This window comes from Pipistrellus kuhlii, unplaced genomic scaffold (assembly GCF_014108245.1).
Source record: "Pipistrellus kuhlii isolate mPipKuh1 unplaced genomic scaffold, mPipKuh1.p scaffold_m20_p_3, whole genome shotgun sequence".
Taxonomy (NCBI): domain Eukaryota; kingdom Metazoa; phylum Chordata; class Mammalia; order Chiroptera; family Vespertilionidae; genus Pipistrellus; species Pipistrellus kuhlii.
Genome location: NW_023425529.1, coordinates 174,193,698 through 174,201,835, shown reverse-complemented (window position 1 = coordinate 174,201,835; position 8,138 = coordinate 174,193,698).

Below are 8,138 nucleotides of genomic sequence, written 5' to 3'. Positions count from 1 at the left end.
TCCAGGATGTTTTTAATTTCTTCCTTGATTTCTCTGGTAACCCAGTCCTTGTTTAATAGCGTGCTGTTTAGTCTCCATGTGTTTGATTTCTTTGGATTATTTTTATTGTAGTTAATTTCCAGTTTTATGCCATTATGGTCTGAGAAGATACTTGATATGATTTCTATCTTCTTGAATTTGAAGAGACTTTGCCTATGACCCAAAATGTGGTCTATCTTTGAGAATGTCCCATGTGCACTTGAGAAGAATGTATATTCTGTGGCTTTGGGGTGGAGTGTTCTGAAGATGTCAATTAATTCCATCTGGTCTAGTGAGTCACTTAGGATCGATATTTCTTTGCTGTTTTTTTGTTTAGATGATTTGTCGAAGGGTGACAGTGGGGTATTAAAATCTCCTACTATGATTGTATTGCTATTAATCTCTCTCTTAATGTCCTCCAGCAGTTTTTTTATGTATTTGGTTGCTCCTGTATTGGGTGCATATATATTTACCAGGGTTATTTCTTCTTGTTGGATTGTTCCCTTTAGTATTATGAAATGGCCTTCATTATCTCTTATTATGTCCTTCACTCTGAGATCTAATTTGTCAGATATAAGTATTGCTACTCCAGCTTTTTTTTCATTTCCATTTGCCTGGAAAACTTTTTTCCATCCCTTCACCCTCAGTCTGTGTGCATCTTTTTTTCTGAGGTGGGTTTCTTGTAGACAACAGATGTATGGGTCTTGTTTTCTTATCCAATCTGTTACCCTATGTCTTTTGATTGGAGCATTTAATCCATTTACATTTAAGGTTATTATTGATAGGTACACATTTGACGCCATTTTTATTCTATACCCGTGTTCCTTCTTCACTTCCTATTTCTTTATTTTTACAGTAGACCCTTTAGCATTTCTTGCATTACTGGTTTGGTGGAGATAAATTCCTTCAGTCTTTTTTTGTCTGTGAAGCTCCTGATTTCCCCTTCAATTTTGATTGATAGCCTTGCTGGGTACAGTATTCTTGGATTCAGACCCTTCCTTTGCATGACTTTGTATATTTCATCCCATTCCCTTCTGGCCTGGTAAGTTTCTGTTGAGAAATCAGTTGCTAGTCTGATGGGGGTTCCTTTGTATGTAACTTTCTGTCTCTCTCTGGCTGCTTTTAAGATTCTTACTTTGTCATTGTTGTTTGCCAATTTGATTATAATGTGCCTTGGAGTCTGTCTTCTGGGATTCATTTTGCTTGGGACTCTGCGAGCATCTTGGATTTGTGTGGGTTTTTTCTTCTCTATTTCAGGAAAGTTTTCTGTCATTATTTCTTGAAATACTTTTTCCATGTCTACCTCAGTTTCCTTTCCTTCTGGAACCCCTATTATTCGAATATTATTTTGTTTTGTAATGTCCCAAAGCTCCCGTAGGCTCTCCTCCTGCTTTTTAATCTTTTTTTCTAGAAGCTGCTCTACTTGGGTATTTTTTTCCATCTTATCTTCTAGCTCACTGATGCGGTCCTCAGCTTCCTCTAGTCTACTCTTGATGCTTTCTATTGAGTTCTTCATGGTAGCGATGTCATTTTTTATTTCTTCTTGGTTCTTCTTCAATTCCTCATGGTTCTTCCTCATTTCTTCTTGGTTATTGTCAAATTTCTCTTCCATTCTTTTTAGCCAGCCTATGATCATTATTCTGAATTCTTGCTCTGGTAGGCTGCTTACCTCGGGCTCGTTTACTTCCTTTTCTGGTGATGCCTGCTTTTCTTTCATGTGCGGACTATGTTTTTGTCTCCCCATGGCCTCTCTTCTCAGGATGTCTGGTTATGTGGTGTTCCTTCTCCTGCGTTGATTTAAAATTTGAAAATACAAACACTACCTGGTACAACACAAGAGGCACTTAACAGGAATGTACTTACAATATTAATAACCTTTAGTTAAGGTGACCACTAGAGAAAGGCAACTTAGGGGATAGGAGAGAAGGAAGAAATGTAAAAATAAAATAAAGAAAAATTTTAAAAAGTAAAAATTAAAATTAAAAAAAATTAAGTAAATAAAATAAAAAAAGAGGGATAAAGAGATAGAAAAAGAGGAAAAAAAGTAATGACAAAATAAAGTTGGAAAACAGGGAAAAAAAGAAAGGAGAGGAAAGAGAAAGAGAGAGAAGAAGCAAACTAAAAGAGAAATGGGAAACAAACTATATATATGTGGAGAAAACTGCCATAGAACAACCACTGAACCCAGCTAATGCCAGTAACAATACTTGGAGATTAATACAAACTACAATATCCCCTATTATTAAGTAAGGCTATGATATACAGAAGTAAAAGATACAAACAAAAACAGAGTATTTTTTTAAAAAAAAATACAAAGCAACAATAACAACACAGTAATAATCATAACAATTTCACTAACAAGCCTAAAAATTCACAATAATCAACCTTCACACAAACAATGCGAAAAGGATAGAGGGGAGAACAGTTTTTCTTTCTTTTTTTTTTTTTTTTTTTTTTTTAACTAGTTAATATAGTGCAGAGATTGGTATTTATACACTTGGATCAGGGGTTGGAACATAGGTCTATAAGTATAGTGAGAGTTTTAGCAGGGGGTATACAGAAAGAATGGAGGAAAAACTAAAGCCGGAAAGGGATAGGATAAACCGTAGACTAAAAGGGTAAAGTTTAGCAAGAGAGTGATGGTGTAAAGGTCGAGTTGAGATAGGGTTGAATGATGCTATAGTAGAGATTAAAATAGAATGAAGGTTACTCCCAAGGTAAAATAAAGAAAAAAAATAAAATGGTACTGAAGAGGGAAAAAAAAAAAAAAAATTGCAAAATAGCAGTAGTAATAGTGATGATAGAGATTGAAAAATGTAATAATTAAAAAGGTAAAATCAAGTAAGGAAAAAAAATCGTTTCTTAAGTAAAAGATATAAAAAATGAAGATTAAATAAAAGAGGTAAAAAATGAAAATAAAATAATAGTAAAATTAGCATAAAAATGTCCAGTAGTGGTCATTCACTTCCTCTGTTAATGTATTTGGCACTCCTGATTCTCGGCCCAAAAAGTCTTGCAGTTCCCAGCATTCCACTGCACCTCAGATTTGTAAGGTAATCCTTAATTTTAAGTAGACTATATCTTAGTTATTTGTGTCCATTTATTTTTGATTAATTAAAAGATAAAAGAAAAGAAAAGAGAAGGAAAAAAAAAAAAAAAAAAAAAAAAAAAAAAAAAAAAAAGGGGGGGGGGCAGTTTGTAATTCAGCTCTTAGGTGTCAGTGTTACTGGTTTGACCTCCCAGTCTTTTTGGTTGCTCTGGTCTTCTTTCTCTATGGCTCTAGCTGGCAGGGTGCCAGCTGGCTCCCAGACTATCTCTTCTGGTACAGATCCCTTGTTTCCAGGAAGGCACTTTCCCCCTGCAATTTCCCCGGATATGTCCAACTGGGCAGTCCTTCCCTAGTATTCAGAAGCAAGGGGGTGAAGGGGATCAGGCACCAAGGTGTCCAGATGTTCCGCCCTTGGCGAAACAGCCGAGATTCTTAACGCTCTGTCCAGTGACCTGTGGCGTTTTAAAAAAGTCCCGCTTCTGGGGAGGATTACGTCAAACCCAGCACTAGGTGTCGCTGCAGCCTTCTTTGGGTGCTGCTCGGCGGCCGGTAGTGCGCGCTCCCGGCTACCCTGAGGGAGGGGTTGGAGCTCCCCGGCTACCGTAGCCGCCTGGGCCGCGGGACCCCGGTCCCCTAGGCTGTCCCCGCAAACTCTGACCTTTCCGTGGGTGACCGAAGAACTCCCCGGATTCCACGCGCCCGTGCCGATTCGGGCTTCTCAGCTGCTTGATGGACCTCCCCGCTGTGTGTTTTTCCAGGCCTCAGGGATGCTCCTCCTTTCCTGGTAAGATGGCGCTGCCTTCTCTCCGCGAGAGCTCGCTGGGAGAGCCGCTGCAGCCGCGGCAGTGCTGGCCTCTTGGTCAGGAAATCTTGTCCAACGGACCTTTCCTTACCTTCCTAGAGAATTCCGAAGCCCCTTAGCTGCCAATCAACATTCCCTGAGCGACTCAGACGCTGTTTCTATCTGTTCTGGGACCAGAGTCAGAACAAGTCCGACTGTTCGGTCGCCATCTTCAAGCTCCCTAGCCCCCTTATTTTTAACAAACTGTTCATTCCAGCGAGATCAGTAGCATGTAAGAATGCACAATTGGTAAAATCAAGTATTTATTGTTAAAAAAATTACTCCAATATATAAGCAGATTCCTATAAACTCAGTAAGAGCTTTTATAGTCAGCTGTCAGCTGAAATTTAAACAATTCAATGAGGAGAATTGGAGACATTCAGAGACACATCTCAGCTTTGTTTAACATATCAAGTAACTGGAAAGGCTCAGGAACCAGACTCCGGGTTGGATTCTGGTTCTGCTATTTACTCAATAATGACTTTGGGCAAGTTCCTTCACTTTCCAACGTCTCATTTCTTCGTCTATAACAGGAGGATATAATAGCACCAAACTCCACAGGGTTATTGTGAGGACTAAATGAATTAATATGTAAAGGGCTCAGAACAGAGTCTGGCACGTGACAAGCTCTCAGTAACTGTCATCTATTAATCTGATGGTAGTCAAGTGAAGGCTCCCATGGGTCATTCTAAGGAAGGCAGGATGGGGGACGATAGATACATTAGACCAAAGGGCAGCACTCAGAGCAGTGAATGTCTCTTCCTCCACAAAACCAAACCAGAGCTGTTACCTCTAGGCTATTTTGTCACTTCCATCAAGGTGTCAGCTAACATCTTGAGCATTTCAAATATCATATGTGAATGTCAAGGATAGAGCATGAACCTGTAATTCTAGGTCTGTAGCAATCCTCTCTCCTCAGCCCGACCCCCAACAGCAGCTAATTCTGGGTTCAATGAAGGCAGCAAATGGTTTGCAGAGAAGAGGTAGCCCCTGTACTGAGACAAAAGCATTGATCACCATCATTAACAATTCATTAGCTTCCTCTGCAGCAAGGATCTGGCCTAAAGGTTGACAGACAAAGACTGGAAGCCTTGCTTGGTTGACACACTAATCACACATGATTATATGAAGCTTTCTAACCTCAGAAGAGCACAGCAGGCACTGCCAATCCTAGGTTAGGGCCACACTGGGACAACTGTCCATTTCTTAGCCTCACTTGGGAAGCAGGGGTGAAGGCAAGGACAAGGTCAAAGAAGAAGGCCACCAGGACTATAAACTAGTCCATGGAATAGACACAGCTGGAGAAAGAACATGTAGCACAGAAGTGTGGTCCGTGTGGACAAAGCAGTGTCCAAGACAAGGAGGGAGTTGTGGGCGCGCAGGTCTGTCTTGCAGCATGTGACCTGTGCCCAGAATTCGGCTCCTCTCATCTCTCTAGGTATATCTTTTGGTGGAGAGTGAAGCATCTGACATTCCAATCAGAAGGCCAGCTCCCTCTTGCAGCTCTGATCCCAGGCTCACCTGGCTTATCTTCTGATGACAATTTGACTTCCCAGGCAGACTTCAACACAGGGAGAGAAGGTGTTTGAAACAGACTGTCTGATCTTTTGGCCAATTTGACTTCTTACTACAAATTAATAAAATGGCATTTTGATTTACACATCTGCCTTGTGAACTTGGTCAGTGAGACTGAGGGCCTGATTGACTGATCTTACCTCCGTGCTGACAAATCCAATTTTCTCAGTTTTTGAACCTGAAAAACTATGGGCCAGCCCTTGGACTGTGGTGAAATCACCAAGGTAAATCCCTCTTTGAAGTGTCAGGCAAAGGGACAGCCAGCTTTCCGTCTCCCATTGAACACATTTCTCTCCTGGACTTTAATCTTTCAAGATGAATGTTCCATGTCCAATGCCCACTCAAATGATTGATTCCATGGTGATAAACAGGAAACTGGAAGTCTGCCCCTATTCTGAGCTACCTAATCAATGCTTTGACAAAACTACAAAAGCACCTAATCACATCATAATTCTGATAGATGTGATTTTTTTATGTTTTACTCATGTCCTCAATGCAAAACTATAAGTTATTGTTTGTTTATAACCTGAGCTTTCCTAAACCCACAGACAGTATGGATTAGGTTATGTTCTCATTAAACCCTGTGGTATAGAGAGGCAGCTCTCAGCCCCTACCCCTAAGTCTTCCTGGTCTTATCTGGGGAATGCCACCTGTGCACACAGCCCTCTTCTCTGAACGCTTTTGACTGTCCATGGGTCACTTTCTAGAGTGCCTGGCCTTTGCCATGGCCACAGTTTTGGGTATCACAGCAATGAATGAAATTTCTTCTCCCAAGACTATCATTGTCCCTGGGAGTTTGCAAAGCTGGTCTTTGACACCTCAAGATGACAAATGGCATGAAGTTCCTCAAGTCACCTCTGTACCCCTAGAACCATCATTTGTCATGTGGAAATGAGTGATACCCTTCTCCCCTGGCCTGTATTACACAATCCACTCGGGGTCCCAGGGCGGGACTGCCTATGCCAGAGTCTTACAAAGTCCTTAGCTCTCATTTTCAGCCTGCAGCCCCTCCTGAAGATACAATAATACAAAATACACAAGCATAAGGTTAGTCATCATTTGTAATAGTAAATTATTGGCTATACCTAAGTGCCCAAGCACAGGGGCTGGGTGAAATTCTATAGAACATGCACACAATGAGGGGGGGAAAGGGAAGATCTTTATAAACTTACGGGAAGTGATTTCCAGGATATACTGTTCAATAAAAAAAAAAGCAAAATGCAAAAGAGTTTATATAGTACAATACCTTTTCATGTAAGAAACAAGGGGAAACCAAAGAACATACAAAATGTGCTGATTTGGGGAGAGAAGGGGGAAGGAATACACACACACCAAAAGGATGAACCACAAAACAATAAAATGTGTTACCTCTAAGAAAGAAGGAAAGTAGAGTAGAAAGGATAAGAGAAGAAATAAAATATTAATAAGCATGTCAACAAATTAAAAAATTAAATCAAGAAGGTAGGGGGAAAACCTAAAACTTAATGCAAATAGGAATAAACAATCTCAAAAAAGTTACAAATGAAAAAATAACCATAATGAAGGGGCAAATTGTGATTAATTAATGCAGGAAACGTTCCAACATAGTACTTTGATTATATGTCCTCAGTCTAGGGGGAAAAACCAACACACAAATATTGAAGTTAGAGATTTTCTTGGTTTTATTTTGTTTGTTTCTTTTTGTTTTCTGTAGTCATATAGAAACAGGGGGGGAAATGGCTATTTGTGTAGAGTGTAGGATTGAGCAAAAAAATATGTGATCATAGTTGGGGGATTCTGGATTTTCACTGTGGAAGAAGGAAGACATTGGAATGTAGAGTGGAAAAAAGCAAGGAAAAACCCCAGGGGCTCCCATTGGAATTGAAGGTATCAGTACAACCTCATGATTTTTAGATAATTTATAAGAAAGGGGCAAGGCTTTCTTAAAGTTTTATACATTTTTATGTATATAATAAAAAGTAAAAACTTAATTAACGTAATATATTTGTATATAAAATGTATGTGTAGTGTATATACGTAGAGAGAATTTATAGAATTTATATATATTGCATAATACATATAAAGGCCTGCATGGGTTGCGGGCTTTCCCCTCACTTCATTCTCATTCACTGTGGATGATTCTCATAAATGAAATTCTTATTCTCAACTTTCTCTTGACTAGATAAATCTCTTCCCTCACTGATACCTTTATGTTGTTTTATCTGACAGTCTTATTTTGAGGTAGGTAAGAAATGAGCAATGTTTTCTCAGTTGACACATGACAAACAAAACAAAACAAAACAAAACAAAAAAACACTGGAAGTGCTAGGAAGAGAATTTTCTTGCCAGGATTTCGGCAGGGAGAGGGTGGGCTTATATGGATTTTGCAGGAGGGCTTGTTGGCTTCCTGGAAACCACAGGGGTTTAGTGGTGGCCTGGAGTAGGAGCCCAAGAACAGAGGAAGCTCTGGGTTTTTATGAGCAGCCCTGGTGCTGTAACGGATTTACCACTTCCTGCACTGTATCCTGGACCTTGAGAGGGCCCATTAAAGAGACAGAGCCCAAAGCTCAGCCTTTCTGCTCTTCTTCTGACCCAGAGACCATCCTCTCTCTTCTGCATTTTAAGGCCACGCAATAATTATAATGCTCCACCCCTCCCCCTCATTCTTCTTAGACT